This window comes from Lonchura striata, chromosome 8, assembly GCF_046129695.1.
Source record: "Lonchura striata isolate bLonStr1 chromosome 8, bLonStr1.mat, whole genome shotgun sequence".
In the NCBI taxonomy this organism is placed as follows: Eukaryota; Metazoa; Chordata; class Aves; order Passeriformes; family Estrildidae; genus Lonchura; species Lonchura striata.
In genome coordinates this window covers 20816519-20841613 of record NC_134610.1, presented here as the reverse complement: position 1 = coordinate 20841613, position 25095 = coordinate 20816519, and the positions used below count along the sequence as shown (strand labels likewise).

The 25095-nt window shown below is 37.3% G+C and overlaps 1 protein-coding gene and 1 long non-coding RNA gene across 5 annotated transcripts in view; both read right to left on the bottom strand.

The window, feature by feature from the left end:
- The window catches only part of RAPGEF4 (Rap guanine nucleotide exchange factor 4), a 144170-nt gene that overhangs the window by 77220 nt on the left and 41855 nt on the right, over nucleotides 1-25095 (bottom strand). The window lies entirely within an intron of this gene.
- On the bottom strand, nucleotides 15294-25093 carry LOC116183858 (uncharacterized). The gene is made up of 2 exons (XR_004148551.2): nucleotides 17353-25093; nucleotides 15294-15693 (listed from the first exon to the last, which is right to left on the bottom strand). It is a non-coding gene; the product is annotated as an uncharacterized LOC116183858 (long non-coding RNA).

Genomic DNA, 25095 nt, shown 5'->3' with positions numbered 1-25095 from the left:
GAAATGTATTCTATTTATTCTTGTGTCTCCTGCCTTGTGCTTCTCACACACATATGAGCTATGAGACAATCAAACACGTCTTTACTCTTAACACTACGAGGTCTGCTTTCTTGACTGGAGTACACACTGCTGTAATTTTAAAGTTGTGCTAAACCAATTTCCTCTTTCATCTTCCCCAAAGCATGACTTTAAGGTTTCTAATAAATCAATGTTTTACTTAGCTGTGTGATTTCCCATGAAGACTGTTTTAAAGTTCATTTGAAATTACACTACTTATCAGAATCCAAGCTAGAAAGCTACTTCATTATAGGAATGGAGACAAGCTAAGGATTCATAAAAATCATGTACTACAACAGTTTTAGTGTCCGATTTGAAATATACAAGGTGTAGTGGGAAAACTAAACATTTAAACCCAAGACACTAAGTTTAGTATTCAGAAACTACAAAGCTATGAAACACAGACCTCACACATATTATGCATATCCTCATACAAAAACTTTCATTAGCAGATGAAAATTTGTAACTGTAAAAATAACATCCTTTGTACCGCTATAAGCTATGCAATTGTAACTGATGTCAGCGACTGGTATTTTTCTTCAGTGAATGCTGATTACATGATCAGTAAGATTCAAAGCTCTGTCTAAGGCTTAAGAAACTCAAAGAAGCTACAAAAATAACACCAAAGGGAAAAATTGTTCTTTTATCAAATACAAATCATCCAATGAATAAGAAACACATTTTTACTTCAAATCACACTACGTTACTGTCATGATTAAGGATAAACAATTACGATTCCTTTATGGAACTGTCAGAAAACACACTGGTGCAATAGGGATTCTGATGTTCAGCGTAAGTAAAATTCCTCATGCAGTCCTTTGGGTGTGCAGTGAGCTCAACATGAGCAATCAACCAGCTGAAATCCATGCAGGTTTCAACTAAGCACACATAATAATTGAGACAGTGCAATTTTAGTGCAATAGTACAATTTTAATTTTAAAGTTTTAACCTTTGCTCTGTGGAGTTGCTTGGATGTATTCACTTTTAAAATGTTGCCTGTTAAGTTTTAACAATGCTTGAATTATCCTTCATGCACTTATTTTTCTTGGAAATGGAAATATCATCAATTCTAGCACTAAAGACAGAATGTCTTGCATTCTAAATAATAACAAAAGCTACAAAGATTACATTAATCTTAATAATCCAATCCTATTTTTAGACAAGCTATTACATTCTAAAGCTTAGTAACATATTATTTAAATCTCACCCATAATCCAGCTGAATACTAGTAAAAGCAAATCTATGCCATATCCCTGGTCAGTCACACAAAACAAATGCTATTTCATTTGAGGATAAAACTCTCCTGTTTTCTTTCTCAAACCACTCAGTTCCCATATTCTGCATCTAGTCCCATGCCTGAACTCAGAGGAATAACATAAGAAATAATTATTTTTCTCAGTTCAACCAGTAAATCACACATACAAACCAAGAGAAAAAGTAATTTCTGTTAGCCAAATGAAAAAAATAACAAAACCAAATGTGTCCCAAGGGTTTGAAATAACATTTTATTCAAATAGTGGGTAAATGTTTTGTTCCACCTTCTACTGAGTTTGTTCTTGAAATGTGACTTTTAGATGGAAAATTGGAATGCTTAATTTGGGACAAGATAAAAACAAATCGTATAGGATGTTCTTCTCTTCTTCTTCATCATCATTTAGCTGATATTAATTTCTTTGTTCTGTTTTTCCCAAAAAAGCATTTTTCCCAGAAATACGAGTCCACATTTAAGCCACTCCTATAAGGAACTTAAACTGTGGGAAGAGAGTAATTTTTTCTTTTATTTCCTACACCATGTCCATAGCCATCATACACAGCATGGCATTTTTTTTTCTGATTAATTCTCTAATATTTTTCTGGATTATTCTTCTCATGAGAAAAAACATAGAACACAGCATACAATTTCCAAAAGACATCAGGGCCCATCTTCAGAAAAAGCCTACAGGTAGAGTAAGCAGAATTAGATATGTAACTTTAGAGGAGGCATGTAATCCTATTCAGGACACCAAAGTTCACCAGGAACAAAAGCACAGACTCCTGATCCATAATGTAGGATTTTGGTATCACTCCCAAGGATCTCCACTCTGTCACCTTCTGCATGAGGGTCCCGCCCCGCCCTGGGATCAGCCCACTTACGAGTCTGACACAGCAAACCCTCTGAGCAGTGCTGCCTGTGAAGGACTTCAAGCAGCATTACCAGAAAGGAAAAAATTCAAGGCATGCCCTCAGAAAGCTCAGTTGTTCATACTCCTCCAGGGCACCTCCGCATGAACAAAACTTTCTTCTATATCTGGGTATCTCTGGAGGGAGGGCTGATACAACAGCCTACACATGGTCTCTCATGAGGATATCTCAGTGGGTGTGGGCTGACATAAAAGGTATAATTTATGCCTAAACTTGTGTCACCTCATCAGCCAAATTAAATGTCAAGGGAAACTTATTTCAAGGAGTCAGGGAAACACTGTTTGCTGGGAAAACTAAGCATGCAAAGACAGACCTAAGTAATTGCACAAAGATTTGCCAGTATCAGATGGAATAATAACGTTCCAGGCATGGGATCAGTGAAAGCTGAGATAATGAGACCTATCCTGTTACTGTACTGTCTGTAAATGAAAATAAAATTCAGTAAGTTAAATTATATTCATAGGTGGCATTTAAAATCATCCTGAAGATTAACAGACAGATATTTACAAGAGGCTTTTGAAAATATACTCTACAAGTAGTATGAAGTCTGGAAATGTTTTCCTTATGAAAGACAGGAACAATTATCAAATCATCATACGCTTGTTTATTACCAGAATTCTTCAAGTTTTATAAATCCAACATGACAGCAGTTTTTAAAGCTACATTCAATGACCTATTCACTTTGTCTTCAAATTTCTACCAATTTATAAACTCTATCATGCAACAGCTTAAATAACAGACAATTCCTACATCTAATCTGACAGTGTGAGTAATAAAGACAGTATTTTTTTCCAGTTGCTGACTGCCTTATAGCCATGCAGTGGGGAAAATTAACACATTTTGACCTTTTCAGACACTGCTAAGGCCTAAAGCAAAGAAGATTGCTGACAAGAAACAGTTGGGGAGAGGAGAAAAGGAAGAAACAGAATCACACACTTGCCCTACTGGGAAGGTGCTGTGAGGGAATGGTTTCTAAGGCCACTCACTGTCAGGTTTCTCAGTGTGTTTCTTTGCATGCTCAAATTAAAGCTTTATTTGTAGGTAGCTGCAGTTTGTCTCACAAGTACAATAGGTTTTCTTCAATTCTGTGAACACAATTACGTATATTTTTATATGCTAATATTTAGAAAGGCAATTACTCTAATTCTGATGCAAGCTATCTCTAAATTCCTGAAAAACGCTTCTAGCATACACAAGATATATAAAATATGTCTTTGGTTTTTGTGGTTAGTTCCTTCTCTTCTGCTGCTAATAGTAAAGTGCTAATACCTGTCTACAAACATTCCAGAAAAAGCCAAGTACATGTAAAGAATATAGATGAGGTACATGTTCCCTGTGTACCAAAACCCCAGGTACTCTAACAGGAAAGACACAGGACTAATGAAGGGAAGACCTCCTGGTTATAAAGGTTTGAACACCAAATGTTCTCCCAAGGGGAGCAGTTCTGCAGCTGGTCAGTAAGGGCTGTGCAGTAGGGACCCAGGCAGTGGTGGTTTGTAGCACAAGGAACTCAGGCTTCTGATGCTTCCCTGTGCCACGGTGAATCTACAGACCCTAGGAATCTGTGGCCAGATACTAGAAATTAAGTGTCTCATAACACGGGGGACGGCTTTGCAGACCTCAAAATGTGTTTGGTTCAGTACATAATCTTTCTTTTTCCTTTGTTTTCACCCTTACTCACAATCTCAATCACAGTGTCATTTTTTACCATTTTTACTGCCTCCTTTTCTGCCTACCCCTAACTTGCAACAGAGAAGGTGACAAAGGAAAGCCTGCCTAACTTGCAAATTTGGGAGTAACACAGAATAATTAATTTCAGATATAGAAGTCCTAAGCCAAACATCAAGGTGACCTTTCCACATATTTTGCAAAACCTTGTGTAATTATTTAATCAGCTGCTCTTATTGTGACTATTGCCTGAGTTCTGCAATACTCCTGTACTAGCTGTCAATACTTCTGCAATGGTTTCTCTTGGGAAATATATGCTGTAGCTTGACAGTGTGAGCCAACTTCTCTGTTTTCTTTTGACAATAAATAATTGATCACTGATGCTCTCAGTACAACTCTGTTCTTCCTCTAAGTTGGCAGTGAACCATGTCCCTCACGAGCATTACTCACAAGGGCGTGCCACTCCCGTGGTGCACCGTTTCTCCTCTTTTCTCCAGAACAATAAGGAGAGAAGCCCCTGAAAGAAAGAGCTCATGAAGATTTCTGGACCCTCTTTTCACTCATCAAATCAAATGGAGGTTGCTGTCTCAAAATCCAGACTTTTGTCTTTAGATCTCTTACTTTGGTCTTCACTGAACTGGTGGATAAAACCTTAGGTCATCTGCCTGTGATCTTTTTGTTTGTTAGCCAACAAAAAGTGCCAAATGTTCTTACAGATTTTCACAAAAAAACCCACCCCAGACTGATTATCACACTGATAGTTGTTTTTCATCCCAATCTTGCTGCAAAGGGGAAAACAAACAGCACCCTTGCTTTTGCCCAATAGTATGTTTTAAAACCAGTATACTCGGCCTAATTCTGACTTCAGATACTGTCTTTTTAGTATGTTGACAAATTTCCAAGTGCATTTCTTCCAAGCAAGCTCAGTCAGAATTTCCACACGTTTCTATACATTTCTGGTCAATGTAACTTAACTGCATATCACATAAAGTCCTGACCCATGGCTGTTTAATACTAGATAAAAAATCATTCCTTGAAGCTGGTGCTTCAATCTAGAACAACAAGTATCCTGACCATTGCTAAATGTCTGCCTTTGTCATTAATGGAATATAAACATTTGCTGCCATCAACAGCATAGGTAAGAGAAAAGAACTGAGGTATTTCTGAAGGAAAGTATAAAGACATGTTAGGAAAATATAATGCTACAACAGCAAAAATGTATTTTATTTTGTGGAAAAATAGAAAACAAGCCATGTGAATATTTCACCACAACTCAATGAACAGAAACAGATTGTTTTGTATATGTCAGTCTAACAAGTCATTAAAATGTGATAAACAAGGTCTGAAATAGCAGGAGTGAAGCACTATTAAGTAATGTTTAGATAAAATAAATACAGGAAATGTCTGTTCCAAAATTGCTGAATCCTGATCTCAGAATAGGTACAGTTAATGTAACAGCAGATGAATCTGCATATTTTCTATTTATTTACCTATTTACCATCTTCACAATGTTCCTGCACAGCTCTAATCAACTACACTTTATATTACTCCATCTCTTTATTTTGGAGAGCTGCATTTTCCTGTCACATTCCCACCTAAATCAATTTGTTATGCTTGAAATGCTCTGTGTGCAGAATTTGCTTTATCACAGAATCCCCTTGATATTTCATCAAGAAAAAAAATGCACCCAACTCTCTGAAATCATGCCAAATAGCAGACTTGGCTACCAGATAGAAAGCCAAAGATAAGACTGCACCACAAAAAATCTCATCCAAGGAAACTAGAGCATGAGTACTGATTAAGAAAATTACACAGCCTATTCTGCTCCATCTAATTTAAATATAGAAATGCCATCATACAGCTCTCCAATTCTGTCTCCTAGAGAAATCCACTCAGGAAATGCACTTGGGTGGTGACAGGACTTGGCTAGGAGGGGTGGGAAAGATTGCATACACTTAGAAGAGGACAAAAAAGCCAAATTAAAAACAAAGAGTCCATCTGATTTATGTGTGTTATTTTACTTCAATTGTGGAAACATTTCCTGTAAATCTATTTACAGGAAAAAATACTTAACTGCCTTTAACACCAAGTTTTTGAAAGGACTGAAAAAGAGCTTTATACATTTCCATATTTACTTTTTCACTGTGGTATCTTTAAAATCAAATTATGATGTCACTGACACTGCTTAAAACTCAAGATAAGATCATAAAATAAAGATGTGCTCTCCTTTCTTCTTTTTCCATTTTATTACATGTAGGAGAGAAGTATCAAATCACACCTAAGCTGGAATATGCTGAACAACGCAGTGACAGAACAGAACCTTGTTAAAAATTACTCAAATTCTGGATTTTTTCCAGCTAAATTGGGCATCAAGGATATAGCCTGGTTTTACTAGCTGACACTTTTGTGTGGGGAGTAATTTTGTATTAAAAGGTATTGTAAATATTTTATTAAATATTTAAATATTTTAATTATTAAGTAAATAAAATTATTTAAATATTTTATTAAATAGTTGTATTATCTGCTTCTGTTTTCTATTTATTTCATTTTCTGAAGTGGTGTTTCCTTCACAGTACAATATATAACCACAAAAAAATGGTAAACTTGATTTTCATTCCTCATTATCAATTTTCATCCTACCAACCTACAATATGTCATGCTATTCATCATCAAGATTAGAGCAGCATTTGAGATATGCAGTGGGGCACAGTAATGAAGATGCACTGTACAATTTCCTAAGTGAAAAAAATACTAAGGAGATTTTAAGGCGGAACACATGACCAAAAGAGAAAAATTAAACAAGAGGAAATTTGAGATAGGTTCAAATAGGGTCCTAGAAGCTAAACAGAAATTAGTAATAGGAGAGAGGTTGCAATCAAAGTGTCACTACTAAAGGAAAAGTTAAGAGGACAGCACTCTTGGACATCCCAATTCATTGGGTAACAGCCAGCTGGCTAATCCTCACAGGTACAATTCCAAACACCACATACATTGTCTTCCATCAAAGAGATACATTGCGGAAGCTTATGGTATAGTTAGCAGAAAAGAGCAAAAAAAAAAATTAAGTAAGTAAGTTTTTTAATCCTTCCACTCACAGAAAAACTTTTTGTTGTCTGTGATTATATTTATATTCCAAGTTTATTTTGCAATTTCAATTCTTATAATTAACAATTCCTCTAAGTGTTTTCATTAACATGCACAGATGTCCTAAAGCTGTGACTTTCAAGGCTTTTGTGGGCACTGGAATTGAAGGTGCTGAGCACCTAAACCAGGCAGCTCTAGCTTGGAATGCACTGCCATCACCTGCTGTTGCAGTGGTGGAAAATACACACAAGCATTCTTGTGCACTCCTGACAGAAGAGCAGGTTTATTGAGAAGTAATCTGATATACTTCATCCTTTTTCTGACAGCAAGAAGAATGATTTTTGAAGCAAGTGGGACAGGACTGGGATGAGATTTTCAGTCCCTCTAAAAGACAAGATGATGTCACTGGTAATACTAGAGCTAGAAGATGTCTTAATTGGAGGGCTACCTAATTTACAACATCCTACACTTCCATCTATTTTTGTAGGGCTCTTTCTCTGTTATGAAGCAAGACAGACAAAGCTTGTTACTGTCACTTTGATCCTGTGTATCCACTTACCATTCAAAGAAAATCTTTATATAGAATATACAATAAAATAAGCGATAACATGAGTCACACACTGCAAGAGTCCATGGTTCCTGAGTATTATGAGGCACCAGAGGAATCAACTGACTTGCATATGAGAACAAGGCATTAACCACAAAGCCACAAGCGTAACTATAGAACTGACTTTAAGGAAGGTTTTATTAACAGAGAGAAAAAGCTGCCTTTAAATGTAAATCCACTTCATGTAATTCTTCTGGTATCTTAAAACTTTAGAACTACATTAGAGACAAGTTTTGTAAATCATATTGTAATAAAAAACAATCACAGAAAATAAAGCAAGAATTTTTTTCCATTTAATATAACTATTTTTCACATGTTAATTGCTGTTTGCCTGATCTTTTTTTCCTTTGAGAAGAATTTTTCCTGAGAAGAATTCAGTGCCATACAACAAAAAAACTGTACACATATTTAACTGGTTAGTTTCCAATTTACAAGTATTTCTCCATATACTGCTATTTCCTTGTTTAGGGAACAACACAAAGTGTAATTTTAGCATTATACCATCTCTTCAGTTTAAAAACTTCAAACTTTTGGGAAAATCTTGGTATCTTTTGGATAAAATAGGCACTGTTATCTCTGTGTGTTGTACAAGATTATCCTTTGCATTATCTCCTAAGGAGTTAAAGTTCATTCTATTTACCTGTGTTGGGATGGATGCCCAGCTGACATCCATTAACAGTGCTGCTTTGCATTCACTGATCTGTTCCAATAGGACTAATGATCATTCATGTTCAGATAAAAAACACCCATTGTCCACTAGCTAGGATTGAAGACTAAATCTCATGAGATCACCGCCGTATTCCCAAGTATGCCACTCACTCACAATAACTGACACTTGAAACAAAACCAGTACAAACTGGGAAATGTGATGTCTGACTACACTATAGCCTTCAGGAGATTTCTTGTAATTTCTGCAGCGGGAAATTTCATCCTTGGGAAGGGGTATTGGAGGCAAATGTGTCCTGGCCCTCTTCTATTTCCAGGCTCTGTTTCAGTGCCATACCCAAAAGGAACACAGATACACACAGGACTTTCAAAGGCCCCCACCGCATCCTCTGTGCTACAGTAAAATCATCACATAGCAATTTCAGAAATTGTTTTCACCTCTAAATTTCAGGAAACCACAGGCTCAAAAAGAAGCAAACAAAAACTCTAGTAAATAGGAATTATATATTGTCTAGGAAAACACCTAGTGGTGTTTTCTCATGGCAAAATCATAAATCAAAAATTCACATCACTGGCATCCTGTAAGTTTAGTAAACTTGACAGCTATCACAGATTTGACATGATCAGAAAAAGCAGCGTGAACAGGCCTGCAGATCTACTAGATGACTTCACTGCCCAGCAAGTGTCAGCAGTGCTAGCTTCAGATAGAATCCTTCCTACAAACAGAAAGAGTGAGAAAATCCAGACAAGAAGAAAAAGCGCCTGAATACTTGACAGGGAATTATTTGTCAACAATAGCATGGATAAAAGCTGGGCTCTTAAACAAGCAAAATTGCTGCAAGTGTTTAAAGGTGTCTTTATTATAAAGAAGTCAGCAAAAAAGAGCAGATGTAACCAAGATGCCAAGCAAGACCAATACTGCAAACATAGACCTGCTGATTTGCTTTGCCTCAAAACAGAAACTAAGGGTCTGATGTGATGCACCAATGCGTTACTCCAATTTCAGGTCGGTGTTACTTTTTTTCATGAGGTGTAAAACTCAAATAATGCTCATATATCAGGCTAGCTACAGCAATAGAAATGTAATTCAGGAGATGTTTTCAGAGTATACTAGTAGCAGAAGAATGATGGTGGCCAGTAAAGCTGTTTGAAGCTACCAGAAGATGAAAGCCAAAAGTGACAAGACTTTGTACTCAACTGACACTTTTTGCTGGAGCAGCAGTCCCAGTGGACAATTTCATTGCCTTTTCTCTAACTTTCACAGAGCTGTTTTATCTAGTGGTCTTACTATAGCCCCTAAACAGTAAAAAGAACAGTGGCATGCATGCATACAAAGAACTCCTAAAGTGGTTCTGTCTATAGCAGAAAATGCTATTAAGAGCTTGACCCAAATCAACTCTGAATTTATCAGTATGTTTTAGAAATATCTGAAAGATAAAAGATGTATCCCCTTAGAACTGTAATTCTCAGTGGCACATGTTAGGCTTTGCTTACTAATGAGAATTAGTATGTTTGATGTCTTCCTTTACCATTCTCTTCTCATGCTTTGCAGAAGAATGGTCTAACCTCTGCAGCTATGGCATCCAGAGGTCATTTTTGTGGTGGCCACTTGCCACACATCCCAGGCCATACTCTCTTCCTGCATGGACAGGTGACAGAGTTCAGTGTGCAGACACTGGAACAGCCTGATGAGCAGCACAAGAAACTTGGTTATTAAGCAGCATAGTGGCTAAACAGCTGCTTCTCAGCTGACAGGAAAAAACAATAGGGTAAATAAAAAAAACCTGCAGTCCAGGCATGGCCAGGTGGGTACTAGGGTTATTCACAAGGGGCCCTTCAACTTGATCTCTGTATTTAGTGCATCACCATGCTTGTGAACACAGCCCAGCAGAATGCTACTGAATTAAGTGCTTATTATTTGTAAAATGTTTCAAGATACATAGATTAAGGATCACATACATATAGTATTATTCTGACACTACATTCCTTCAGGAACAGACAAATACCACAGTCCATAACTGGGCTGGTATCTCTTTAAATGTAGATCATTAGAGCTCTCCTGAGATCTCCATCAGTGTACAAAGAACTACTCATTTGATTATTGTACAATACAAAACCCCCTGCATATATCCACAATGATTATATACTCAGAACAGTCACTTTAATGTCAGTACATCAAATGTGTTTCCATTGAGATTTTGCATTCATTTTCACATTCAAGTGAGTTTTGTCTTGCCTTCTCATCTCCTATACTTGATCTCTCTCTTTAAACTTGGCATTTCTAGCAACCTCTCCCTGCTAGGTCTTGAAAGTAGATTCTTTTCTCTACTCAATAAGCAAGAGTATACAATTTCCTACTTTATGGACAACATCTGGCACTGTAGAAAGAACCGGTGCAAGTCTTGCAAAGGCAGCATAAAAAAATAGCTGAGAATCCTCCTGTATGGAAAACAACTCGGCAGCACCAGCTGTAACACCTATTAAGTATATGAAAGGTTAGTAAACTTCCTGGCAGAGCATAGTAAAGTATGTGGGATTTGACTGCTGTATAGCAACAGAGCACTGACAGAGGGCATTCTGTCAAACATTAATACGAATCTCAATCTGCTTTTCCCCACATTGAATAAAAAATGTCAAGATAAATATGGTAAGAATCTATGTTTCCATACATTAATATTTTGGGTGATAGCCTACACAAAGCATCTGCAACAAAATAACCTTCCCTATTTAACCAGTAAGCAAGCTGAAGTTACAAAATTTCCCAAAGCACCAGAATGACTTAACCATGCTGCATTTAGAGCAATAACTTAGGCATTGCAGAAACTACACTGCAAAGGTGTTCAGTGAACCCAGGAACATAATTTAAAGATATTAAGCATTCAGAAGCAGTTACCTAAAGTGCTATGCCTCTTAAGAATTCCGCTAGAAGCATATGACAATTTGGGGCTACCATGTGAGGTTAAGATCTATCTTTATCAATATCGCAACTCCAGTAAGAGGGTGATTAAATGAAGATGATCTCCTATTTCAACAGTCTTAAAAAGTAGAACCATGATGGTGAAGTTCACATTTGCAATGACAGCACATGGCAAGGGCAAGCAAACGCCAACTGGGACAGTGTCAGGAGTGATCTGACAGTAGCATTAGAAGCTTCATGTAGTTGTCTAAGGTATTTCACTTAGTTGTCCAAGGTATTTCATTCAGTTGTCCAAGCAGAAAGCAGACTGGTCGAACATAGGCCCAGTGAGGCAAGAAGAAAACTTGTTTGCTGATTACACACTGGTAGACAAACCTTCCTCATGGACTCTGAAGAACAAAAGTGAGATCGGAAGGTATTTGTCTTCCAGTGATTTTTAATTGCTTGAACTTTTCCTGTTAATAAAGCAGTGTTGCTTTCAAAACCTTTTCATAAAATTCTAGCTCTTCAGTCATTTGTTAACACTCATCTGTCACAGGCTCCTTAAAGATGCAAAGCCTTCAGGAGGAGCCTGGGAAGGAAGTATCTGAGATATTGTCAGTGTCTGAAGCCAGAACTAATCAGTCCATGGAACCTTGATAATTGTCAGGTTGTTTTACAGCCCATCTGCTAAAGCACTGCCTAAATAGGAATCAAATGCCTACAAAAGCCTGTCCAACATGCTTGTGGAAATAATAGCCAAAATTAACTTGGAATGTTGCCATGCACTTACATAAGGTCAGGGCATGATGTGGTTACTTGTCAGTACTGATATTTATTCAAGTGGAATAAAGTGCTATTCATGAGCTAAAAGCCAACCCAATGTTTTATTCAGAGTTAAAATGCTTTTTCCAAAGAGGATGGCTTTTCCAAAGTAGTAAGTGCTGGGCAAGTTCTGTTTCATTTAATGTCAGTGGCAGCTTCTGAAACAGCAGCCAAAACTTCAACCATTATGCTGAGCTGTTCAGAGCAACTCCAGTCTGGCAAGCCAGCACTGTCTCCCAAGGACAGGAGTATGGCTAAGGGTGAGCAAGCTGGCACAAAAACAGGAACATGGGTGCGAAGGTAACTAGAGACAGACTAGGCTCTCCTGGCTATATGGGAAAGAACCAAAGAAAGAGTGGGAGGAATTTTAATTATAATTGCATTATAACTAAAAAATTTCTTGTCCGCAGCATCACAGGAACTGTCTATTCATCACAGGTCTCCATTCTGTCCAAATCCAGCACAACATAACCAGAGTAGTAAGCAATAACACTTTGGTTAGACCAATAATTTAATCTATCATGTGCATTTTAAAAAAAAAAAAGACATTCTTACTGAGCTATTGCTACTGTTCCACAACATTACAATTTAAATTACAAGGGTACATTATACATACAACTGACACTGAGCACCAGCTGTTAATGTTAAAGAGGTACTATTGCATATGTCTCATTACCAGGCCATATGACCAACCCTATAAACTTCCAGGAGAATCAGCCCTACAAAGATGATGACAACTAGCCCAAAGGGCAGTGCTATGCAACAGTAAGAACTGGCCAGATTCAAAACACTTTTGTCATGTGTTTTTCAAAATCTATCTTGGAAATCACTGAAGAACCAAGTCCCCCCATTCTGTGTCTTTTTAAGACGTGACAGAAATCCCCAATATTAGTAAAACCAAAGCTACTACTTAAAATCAGGAAGTCCTAAGAGAGTAGAAGAATGAACCCACTGAGACTTTCATGTTAGCAATAGAAGTCATTGCAGTTTCACCTTTTACTAACCTTGAAATTATAAATAAAAGTTGTAGCAAAACATTTTAAAACTTTTTTTCCCCCTAACATAGTAATTCCTACTTCAACAAACATCTCATATGCTAAGCTTTCATTAGGTACAACTCTACCTAATGTACTTCTCAAGGAATTCAAGTCAGTAATGGATGTAGTTATTCAATACCACCCTCTTAGACCCTTTTTCCTCCCCCTTGTAGTCAATTTTCATCAACAGCTAATTACCTACATTCCCAGCTTTACAACTTTGTAGCAGACACTGATGACATCGAGTGGCAACACATGATGTTAGTCTGTTTAGGTCTGTTCAGACCTCTTTTCTTAGAATTCCCTTTCTGAAGAACCAGCACAAATGCTGCTTATATCCAAGCCCTTCACACCATCCCATGCAGCCCATAGCTATTGGCCGTGGTTCCACAATACAAAGCATTCCACACAGCAGTGGCCTATGCGCTGCCAGCCACTGGCCCCGAATCCTGTGCCCAACATGTCATCTTCTTGGCCAGGTCTGCAAAGATTGGGAAGAGGGCTTTACTGTGAACAGGGATCAGTGAACAGATTTGAGTCTTTTAGAAACTGCCACACATTCAAGAAAGAACAGCCAGAAAGGAAAAAGGCAAGTGTTGAGACAAAATTTGCCTCTGTCCTGTAACATGAGAAACTATCTATACTTTCCTGCAGTAGAACAGTTAGACATTTATAAAAGTAACCAAAGCATACTACAAACCTCTAAAAAGCAACACAGCACTTGGTCTTGCTTTCCATTGTTACATAAAGCTGGTTTTACATCTTAGAAAAAAAATTTACCAGCCTTTCAATGGAAACAAAGATGCATATGTGTGTACATATTGCATACACTCTACTCCATACTCCATACTGCATTTCAGAGTACCTCATTGAACTAGTTTAATTAACATCAGCCAGAAAAGAAAAATATAGCATGAAGATGACTCAAGACCTATGTGTGTGATCTTTCTTCTAATTAAAAATAATTTTTCCACTGAAACAAAAGATCAAATGACAGTTGACTGCTGTCTGCCCTGAATTTTCATGCACTGTCTCAATGTCTGATTGTTTCTAACTGTATGAAGATGAATATCCAGAATAATACCCAGTTGTCCGTCTTCCAGATCATGGAGCACATCAAAAAAACCAAGAACACTGACTGCAGTTAGTTGCCACCCATACTGCTCTTCCTATCTATACAGCTGGGAGAATCCAGGTACAAGAGGTCACCCAGATATCTCACTTCTACCAAGTTTCCTAGTTTGGAAGCGAGTCCTTGGGAAATAACAGCCCTTTGGTCTTTATTCTTTCATTTTACAATATTTTCTGCTGTTCTTTTTCTAATAAAAGTCAGCATACAACTACTGAGACAAGAAAATTAGTGGAAGACCTTTGCAGGAGCCCCACACTGACACAAGAGACACAGTCAAAGGCTGTTTCTGGAGCCCTCTTCTAAATTATCTTAATTCTCATGAGCTGTAACATTGAGTTACACTACTTACAGAGGCAAAGGCAGCAATACCAAACTCATACACACCAATGGAACAGACTCTTTTTTTTTTTACAAAGCATTATCAAGACTTTCAAACTCCAAAGTAAAATTAAACAGATCTAAGCTGTGCTTCTTTCGGTTTCCTGATACCCTACTCCATGGTACTTTCTGCAGCAGACTGATAAGTGTTCCTAAGAGCGCTACAGTATCCAGGTAACTGTACACTGAGTCTACCCATTATTTTCCGTCTCCATATAGACTGTCCTAGAGTATCCTGTAGAGTATATAATAATATTTATGTATTTGGTTGTCTTTCTGATCCATCAGAGTATAAAAATGGACAGGCATTGACTCTCAAGATCTTTCTGAGAGCAGATTTTATCAGCAGCCATTCACTGGAAGTAAAAAAAAAATGCAGCAAATAAACAGAGGCAGGCAAAAAGAACAGTGCAGCAGCTGCACAGGTCACAGGTACAGCCACTACTGAATGACCATAAATCCAACCTCCTGGTTTTGATATGAGGTTGCCCAAGTGAGGACCTGGGGTTTTCTTCCATGATGTAGAGCACATCCTCTTATTTATTTCCAGAAAAGAACTTTAAACTGAATCTGCGGATTCATGTAGGGATTTAGTCATCTTCTCTAAGGATAAAAGTGGTAATGAATGTATCTAAAAATCATCTAACTCCTTGTCCTCCCCTATAACTCCCCCTGAAGCACTAGCTGAGAAATTTGCCAATTAAAAACTAGACAGTACACAAGTTTGCCAGCTATTCATTTGTAAAAAGACACAGGGCACCCTTTTTAATGCTGCAGTCACATTTTAATCAAATATTAATCTTCAGAGGTCTTTGAAGAGCTCTTTGACAAGCCAATTCTTAAAATAACTATTTTTCTTTAGCAGTTAACAGGTCAAATGAGAATGGAGCAGGCAAATCATGGACTAAACAGCATTTTCAACAAAAAGGACTCAGCAACATCAAGCAAGTGTCAGAAAGCACAAGCTAAGGAGGATGGGACAATAAGCAGGACATGCATTAACTTTTTAAGTTTGTCATTGTCCAATTGTTTTTGGATATTGTGCATGACAGCGCAGGTCATCCACTGGAGCAGGAACCTTCAGACTAGGGGCTGCAATAGCTCAATGCCTCCTTGAAGCCGAAGTTCCATGAGGAAATGTGACTTGATCTAATTTTGGAATCTGGAAAAAAGACAAACATCAGGAAGGAAGTTTAAAAAAAGTTTAAGTCCTTTCAAAGAAAAAGGAAACTCAAACCAGATAAATTCAAATAGCAGTAAGTCACCATCAAGCTGCTGTGATGTCTCTTTGAGAACAGCATGTAAGAAGTGCTTGTACCTCTCTGAAATATTTGAGACGGGGAGCAGGAAGTCACTACAATCTTTGGATGGGTTTAGCCCAATGGTTTCCATTTGTCTCTGTATGTACTGGTAGTTCAGACCTTCATTTGTGTACAACACACACAGCTCTGCTATGTGTTCACAGAGCTCCATTACTTTCAATTTCAGACACTCCTATCTATAGAATAACCTTTGTAATAGAAGGCTGGAATACTCCAGACCCCACAGATGACTGGAGCTAACAGACAGGAGATCTGTCAAGAAAAAAGAATCTTAACAGAGGAAACTACTTCCAGGTTTCTGAGATAAAGACATAAACCCCTAACTCTACCTGAATTCTTCAGTACTGTGCATGCACTGTCACTGAGAACAACTCTCTGTAGAGGCCTGCAGGGGGGTACTTGATACAGCCTCACCCATAACTTCAGCAAACAACAGGATCAGAAGATCAGTCAGTTCCTCTGATTCATCTGGTAAACACAAATCTCTGAGGGACTCATTTGCTGAATCAATTATCATTTAACATGTTCAGTATTTAAAAATTACTGGATCACAGAAGAATAAAATTAAGACTTTATTAGCCAAGTCCCAGCTACAGAAGAGGAAATCCTCATTATACCCTAAAATGGTCTAATTTCTATTACAGGGTTTTTCATATGGGCAATGGATGCATATTGACCTCATAATGACGCCAGAGGGCAAAGGTTTCCTCCCATTCTCACTTTGTCTCTCCTGTCCTCTTCCTCTTTCCCCTCTTCCCTCCCACCCCTCTTTTTCTCTGAAAGCCCTGTATAGAATTCATTTTGAGCCAAAGGAAAGGGGGAAGATCAGCACAACAAAGAGAGCTACTACCTCCTCCTGCACAGTGGCAAGTCATACTGTAACAGCAAATTCGGAGAAGGAAAAGGAACAACATAAAGCATTTTTAAAATACCCATCCTGAAATCTTAGAATTATCAAACATAATTGAACAGAAAAGAATTCTAGCTACTCTTTTTAAAAAGAAAGAACATTGGCTCTACTCCCATTTATGGATATGAAATAGACACAAGGGTCAATAAGATTTAACATACAAGTAGAGGGAAAAATCCATATACTGATCTTCTACCATATTGCCATTAAGGAACTGCAAGTACAACTTCTCCTACAAATATATTCTATAAACTTCAAACATTTTAGTAGGCCCAAAGACATTATATTCTCTTTCGCTTTAATATGCCCCAACATTCCTGTGATCAATACTGAATTCATAAAGTAAGCAAGGTCCATCTGGGTAAATAAGGAGAACAAACACACCTTAGGAAGTGGTTATTTATCCTAAATCAACCCTCAAATAACATTATACCCTATTTCTTGTAAACAATGTAGTGCTGGAATTTCACATTTCAGTAATACAAATCCATGTCTACACCACAAGTGCCAATTACAGAGTTCACCTGCTGCTCCTTCTCTAAGTAATTTAGCAGTGTTCTCATACAGGCTAGGAGTGTTGTCAACTCACCTGTATTTTCAGCTGAGTAAAGCATCTCACGCTTCCCGACTGGGGTGCTACGCAGTGCTGCTGTATGGCCTTTCAGGGAAAGCAGCAGTGAAGCCCATCAGTAGTCATATTTCTGCACTGCCAAACTTCTGTACAACCATGGTGCAGTCAGTCTGTTCATTTTTTCTCTGACATGTGCATGTCAGTTCTAAACCTCTGCATCTGTAAAATACTTTGAGATCCCTGACAAAGAAGGACTCTATGTAAAGGTCAGATGAGTAACTTTTTTCTAGAGAAAAGCATAAGATAATTTAAACAGACATACAAGTCTAGCAATCTGGAAATTCTCACAGCTGCTGTTTGCTACTGAAACTCTGTGCTGCTTAGAGTCATGTGTGTTCACATGATCTCCTAAGCTGGGTGCTGGGGGCTGTCTCTTGCCCCTGAACTTTTTCTTCCTGCACTCTACAATCAGTCCAGCAATGCTTTCATTGTGCAGTGCTGAGTACATGAGCATGCATGTAAACGGCGTATGACAGAAATTGGTTTATACTATATAGTTGGTTTATATTATATAGTTGGTTTCTATTTTTTCTAAATGGTTTATAACTATTCTGTCCTTTATTAGCATTTCTTCAGGAGTTGAAATAAACTAATTTAAAATTTTTGCTTTCAAAACCAACCCAAAACCTGGAGCTTTAGTTTTTTGTGTTCTCAGAGGCATGTCCACCTTCAATTGGTCAACATCCAAAATTGACCTCTTCCTTCTGAGAAAATTCTTTTTCCGTGTCAAAACACGACAGGTCCTTAGAATTTAGACTTCACTTTGCCTTATATGGCAACCACAGAGTAAGGGAACCATATATTCAATTTTCATTTTCTCTACATATGAAAATAGGTATACTGATTTTCTTTAGGGAGTATCTATATAAATTTTAGTTTCCCAGGATTCAATATACAGAACATACCTTATAATGGCTATAGTGTTTTCAAGAGCTCTTTAAAGGCTTCCTGTGAGTAACAAGCAAAACAATAACTCTCTAGAAAGACATGAAGCTTACAAGCTGAACTCTAATGAACACTTCAGTGATAAGCATTTAGAAATATAAGTAATCATTATAAGAATAACATAAGTCATCAAAGTCCACAGATCAGACAGCTTTCTATTTCTGTGCCGTAACAGGAACAGTGGCATCAGCACAGGGCGTTACGGGAGAATTAATGACTAGCTGTAATTAATGGCCCTGGGTTATGCCTGAGGCAATCAACTCCTCCCATCTACTCAGTAATCCCAGGAGATCCTCTAGTCTCCTTTGAAACACTAACATCTAGTTTTTAATAAAATTCTTTCTACACCAAATTTTTGTGCTTACATTATTTGGAGGATTTCACATATATATATGAATAAAAACATAGTGAATTAGGGAGAGCATATTGATCTGAAAAGCAGGACCAGTGCCATCAAGACTGAGTTCAATGGGAACAACTATTCTCAGATAATGAAGAATACAAATGTGCTTGAATTTCTGATCACTAGCTCTCTATTGAAGCAAGAGCTATATTGCATCAACAGCTTCCTGTTATTCTTACAGCATTTCAGTTCTTTCAGGAAGTCTGTTCTTCACCCCTGCTCAAGTGCCTTGTTTTACAACACCTCACTCCACTACCACTGCGATCATCATTGTTGTAAAAATGTAACAGAACTTTTGGCTAGGTGCTAGGACTTTAAAGATTGGTTATAAGGCATGTACAACAAGGATAATAATCATTTTAGTCACCACTGCCATGAAGTTATTAGCACACTACAGATCTTAATTTGAAGTTAAAAAAAAAAAAAAGCAGTGATACATCATTTGTTATTTTATTCTCTGCCATAGTCTCACTTCAGTTACTTTTTTTTATCCACACCAACAAACTCCCTTTGCAAACATTTGCTGACTGCCTCTTGGCACAGACAGCAAACACATTACAGGGTTTGAGCAAAAAAAGAACTGACCACTCTTCTCAAGTGCACTCTGTAAAACTTGAAACAGAGCCTTCAAATCTGGACCCTGGATATACTCTTCCCTAGAAAAGCCTTGCACTGAAGAATAATCCACTTTATTGAGATACAATCTGGAATAATGCCATGCACTACAGAAGTAATTCTTGACATAACTAGCAACACATGAAACAGACATTTCTGATTCTGAGCACCACATATGAAATCTCAGCAATCTCAGCTCCACACCTGTATTGAAATACTCTCTACTAACACCTTACTAATAAATTAAAAATCAGCAATACTCTCATCACGTAGTATAAAAAATTTTGTCTAATGTGTGTTTAAGCTTTCAGCTTGTTTGGATGTCAAACATTTCTGGTCAAATTCTCCATCAAATGCATGCAAGGGCTGTCCCAATGAGGTCTGTCTGGTCTGTGCATATAATCTAATTGAAAAGGACAAAACTCTGACTCCAGCAGCCAAATGGTGAAAATTTCCATTAGTACATTTAATTTTTTAAAGACATTGAAAGTCTAACCAGTGTTTGTGTGTTCCTTCGATGACACAGATCCACTACCAGAACATGGTAGTGGCTGTAACATTTTATTAATTATATACCAACATAGCAAAAGTAGTAACAAGCATGGACCTGACATATTTGCTACCTTGTTGTTTCAGAATTGTCCACAGATTACTTTAAGGCATATCCATACCACAATCCTCTCCACTGTAAAATGGAGCTGGCAATTTTATCATCACTTGTCATGGCCCAGGGAAAATTAAGCATTATCAGTTTTCCATAGCCTTTCACTATCTGCTGATATTTTTTGTAGTGATGGTGGTGATACTGTGATGGTTAACTAACTTCCCCTCAACAACAGATAAAAATTGAAATGACAGAGTTTCTGGCAAGAGAATTTTTGGCAGACAAAGAAAAGTAGGAAATACAGTTCCTGATATAAAACAGTCCACTCTATCTCATTTGAGAGAAGGCTTGTTGCCTGGGTATTTCTCAAATAAAAAATTGCCAGGGTTTAAAACAACTGAAGCTTTCCTGTTATGAGAATTATGTGCTTTACAGTTCTTGATAAAACCTGACTAAAATATGAGTCTTTTAAACCATTTCTTTCTCTCAGTGAGGTTACATTTATAGTTCAGTGAGTGGACTTGGATTACAGGGTCCTTTTTCACTTGAAGAGACTGAGAATATTTGTATATATTGCATGAGCAGCATTCAGGCACTGAATAAAAAATATGGGAAGTGTCTCCCTGAAGAAATTACTCAGTCCCTCGAGAATTTTCCTTCTATTATCCCTCGCCTTCCTTTCTGCTTCCTTCCTTCCTCCCACCACTCATCATCTGTCCAAGGAAAATCATGCCAGGTTATTCAATGGCCTTGTTATTATAAGAAGTTGTTATGGTACATTGGTATGCTGAGAAATGGAGTTTGTATGGCTTGTGGTGAAAAGTGCAACCTGATTCTCCACCCCTTCTGCTAGAAGTTCAACTGGAGTCACTGAGGAAGTGTAAAAACTGAGGTAGAAACCTGAACTTTTAAAAAGATCACTGGCAGCCCAGTACTGTAGACTGGGAACAAGGAACAACCACCTCAAACTACTTTCCCCGCTGAAGCTGGAAAGCTAATTGGGACACAGCCCAAATGTAGTATGAGAAGTCACATTACAACTTCTCCCATGGCTTTAATATCTGTCCCTGATGGTAAAGTTGAATTCTACATTTTATTGCTCACTTTTCCTTTCAGTGATTGCTCCCTCCATCTTGTAGTTATTTGTTTAGATTTTTAGTGCATAAAAATCCTGGCACTGCCACTATGGGCTCTGAGCCATCTGAGCAATCTTCTTTAAATACACCAACACATCATCCATATGGTTATCCAACATGTAACTATTTACTTTCCAGGATAATCAAAGAGGCAATAAAAACTGTTAAAAGCTTCAAAAAACTTCACAAAATACTGACAACCTAATTGGGAGTCTATGATTTTCACTGAATAGCAGAGTTTTAGGCATCAGTCTGAATGATCCCATTTTTGAACACACCTTCATTATTATACGTCTTTCTTTTAAAAGACTGAAAGATCAGGTGAGTGGTTGTCCCCTGAAGCTACCTGTTTGAAATCACTGCAGTGTGTGCCCCAGTAGTCTGATACCATGCAATTCACTATGCTCTGGACAATATCCACTTCACAGACAACATTTAGAAAGGCTGGAAAGTCTATCTGAAAATGAGAAGGAGAGATACCAAGAAAACTCCTTTCAAATATGATCTTTCTCAGTACCTTATAATTTGTTTATGGCTTTCAACAGAGGTTCCAAAATTTCAAAGAGGACACTATCAAGGTACAGTTTGTTTTTCATAAAATCTGTAATTGGTACTATTTCTTTTAGAGTCAATTTACAGATAAATTTTTTCCCCCTTTAAGAGATTCCCTATTTCCCTAGAAGACACTGACATTTGGATGAGAGATCACTTTGTTGAGACAGTTACAAATGCATCATATGCTACACTGTCTGAGGTCAAAGTCACTTATCAAAATCTTCTAACCATACTTCTGGCAGCACCTGATGCTGTTGAACAGGGCTACTTTATACACTGTAGCTTGTGAGCTAACATTTTTTGCCAGAAGTTGGTTGTGAGCATTCCAGACGCCATTCCGTAGATGGATTAGTGATTATTGAACTTGTGGAACAAATCAATGAGCTCTTAGGCCTGCACTTATATAGTGAGATGGAAGCTTTTTATGCATGCTTGAAAGACCAACAGTTCTTAGGTCTCTTGGGATACTTGCAAAATTGTGCCTCTTTTTTTATCAGAAGTGCCTAAACCCAAAAAGGACTAGGAGGAGCAGGAAGATGGAAAGCCATGTCATTCCTTTTCCTGGCCAGCAGATTTCATAAGCTTTGGGATGGGGACACAATATACTCATTGCACCAATACAGAAGTTGACTCTATCTCCCATCATGGAACTTGAAAGACCTCTTCTTGGGGCAACAGTTTCCTTGGGGCAATATAGCCACCAATAGAGATAACAGGGGTCAGACTTTCAGCTTCAAGTGGAAGATGTACTGCTCTGTAGACAGAAAACCAAGAAATTATATTCAACCAACACAGTTTGAGCTCCTATGACTGTATGTTTCCCAGGACAGCCTGTTGCTTGTGTCATGTCACCATAGGACTCATGCTGCTTTAAGGTTTCAGGCCCTGCCTTGGCAAGTTTGGTTGGCAGGACATTTTCCACTGAACTCAAACGTAACAAGAACATTTTTATGTTGTTTTCCTAAATATCATAAGTAGAAGCAAATTCAGTATGCTGAAATTGGCATCAGGAGCCCCCTGCAGCTCTGAAAGTGCAGGCATTAATGTCCATTAGCACATTTTAAAGCACAAGAAGCTACTTAGCATAAATTTATTGACTAAAACTGAAGGTGAAAATGAATACCATGTTGGAGTCTAGCGAAAGAGCTTTACAAGTAACAGTAAAACAAGGTAACAGACTGACAAACACAGAATTTCACTCTGGAGAAGGAGGGTGAGCCTTGTCTTGTCAAATGGAAAGTTCATCACAACCATATTCAGCCCACAATAGACTTTTATTTCTTCAACTAAAAAGGAAATTTTAAAAAAGCAGTTACCTAATTCCAGTTTTGTCATATGCACTGCAATTAATTTAGCATCTAATTTAAGCGTGACAGCATTATGAAATTTCACAGAAACACACTGAAGCAAATGTTTGTTTTAAGACCACATCAACACAACTATAGAGAATCTTAGCAGATATAGGACTTCTAACTCCTCAGAATAACTTTAAAACAAGGGAAGCTACTTGTTTCATTATCTTTGTAAATGCAAATAATCTTCTGCTGTTCCAATGAACACAGATGACAGAAAAAAAAGGATGTTTTTATTTCACCAAAGTCCAGCTCCATTAAGAGGAGCCAGACTGATTATATTACTCTGTCGCATGTGTAAAGAGAGTATTTCAAAGAACAAAACATAGGAATCTTTGCCATGGAGCTGACAACTTAAGACCACATTGGGTACATTAGAACAGACATAACAAGATCAAAGAAATCACCATTCCTCTTTTCTTCCTGTTGCTGTACAGCTTTCCTCTCTATTTGAGTTTATTATTTTCTAAGTCAGACTGCTAAAGTTGTTAGTTCCCAATGACATCTCTGCTTCAGGAATTAAGTACAACTGAGGGCCTGTGTGATCATCCATATGCACATTTGTACAAAAATAAACTCTCTACGTGGTTCATGTTTCATCTGCCACTTGGCTAGGTTGCTTATTTATTCTGCTGGGAAGAATAAGCACCCTTTTTGCAATACAGCTTTACCTTCTCTCTTCTCTATTTCCACCCATCAGTCCTGTAGGAAAGTTGCAACTACTAACAAGTAAACCTTTTGTTTTGGTTAGGACCTAAAAAAAAAAAAAGTACCTGTGTTGCAAAATCTGAAACTGGCCCATACTCTGAATATTTGAGGTCTGTGAAGGAGATAACAGACACAACTATCCCTACATTTTTAATTGCCACAAAAATAAATCATTTGTAGACACACTCATATGGGCTGTTTCTAAGCTTTCTGCTAGTACTATATTTGGCCACAGTTACAACGCTCTAAAATAAATAGATGTTGCTCTGTATCTTTATATCTACTTTCTCAAGGTCCTATCACTGAAGTGCCCATCACACCTCCTTTTACATATTTTATAAATTTGTTTGTTTAAAGCCACCTTCTCTCCCTAGAAACAAGTAAATAAATACAGAAATATTAGTGTGTTTTCATAAATGCTTCCAAATTTCCCTTGCTTTCAGACTGCACAGCAAGACCTGTTTTGGGTTTCCCTGCCTTTTTGCCTAAAGCCATAAGAGACAGCCTGAGATTTCACATCAGTAGTTTTTTGCTTTTACTACACTTTTTTTTTCTCTTAAAGTAAAGCATCACCTTAACATCTGAACAGTAAAATTCCATCTTTCCTTTTTATTTTCCCATGCATTATGTAAACATGTTTTCTGAATTTTACAATTAGGATATTCCTGGGTAGATGCAATCAGCATCTTTAAAGTCAGATACAATAGGAAATGTGTACTCTCCAGGACAGTTTCACACATTTGTTTTCTGTACAGTAACCTCAATTTAAATATGATAATCGAATTTAGTAAAAATGGACTGAAATCAGATTTACTGCAAAAACTTTCAAAATTTAATTTTCAGACTAGCAATCAATGCTTATTCAGTTCTCATCTAATCCCTGCCTTCCCTTTTTGCAGATGCCTAAATGACAGTAAATTAAACAATTGCACAAATTTTTTAAAATGTAGGAAAATTACTATCTGCACTAAATTAATGAATAAAAAGGTCCAGATAGATCAGTCTTTATGAGCACTTTTCTTAACAGAAAAAAATTATGGAAAGCAAAAATTCTCACAGTAAAAATAAATTTTTTTAAGATCACTTTGAACACAAGATGATAGAAATTATAAAGGGAGATCTCACTATCATCTCATTCAAAACCTTACTCAATTCCCAAAATGTGACTTACAGGATTAAATATTAAAACATCTTCAAGGAAAGAACTATGTTGAGACGCACAGCAATAAGCCTATTACTATTCACAGACATACACAGTATCCAAGTATTATCTGCTTAGTATTACACTCCATTACATTTTCCCTAAATCTATGCAAAATAAAAATATACTCTTGTAAACAACAAGAATTGCAACAGAAAGAAACAAACAAAAAACCCTTAAAC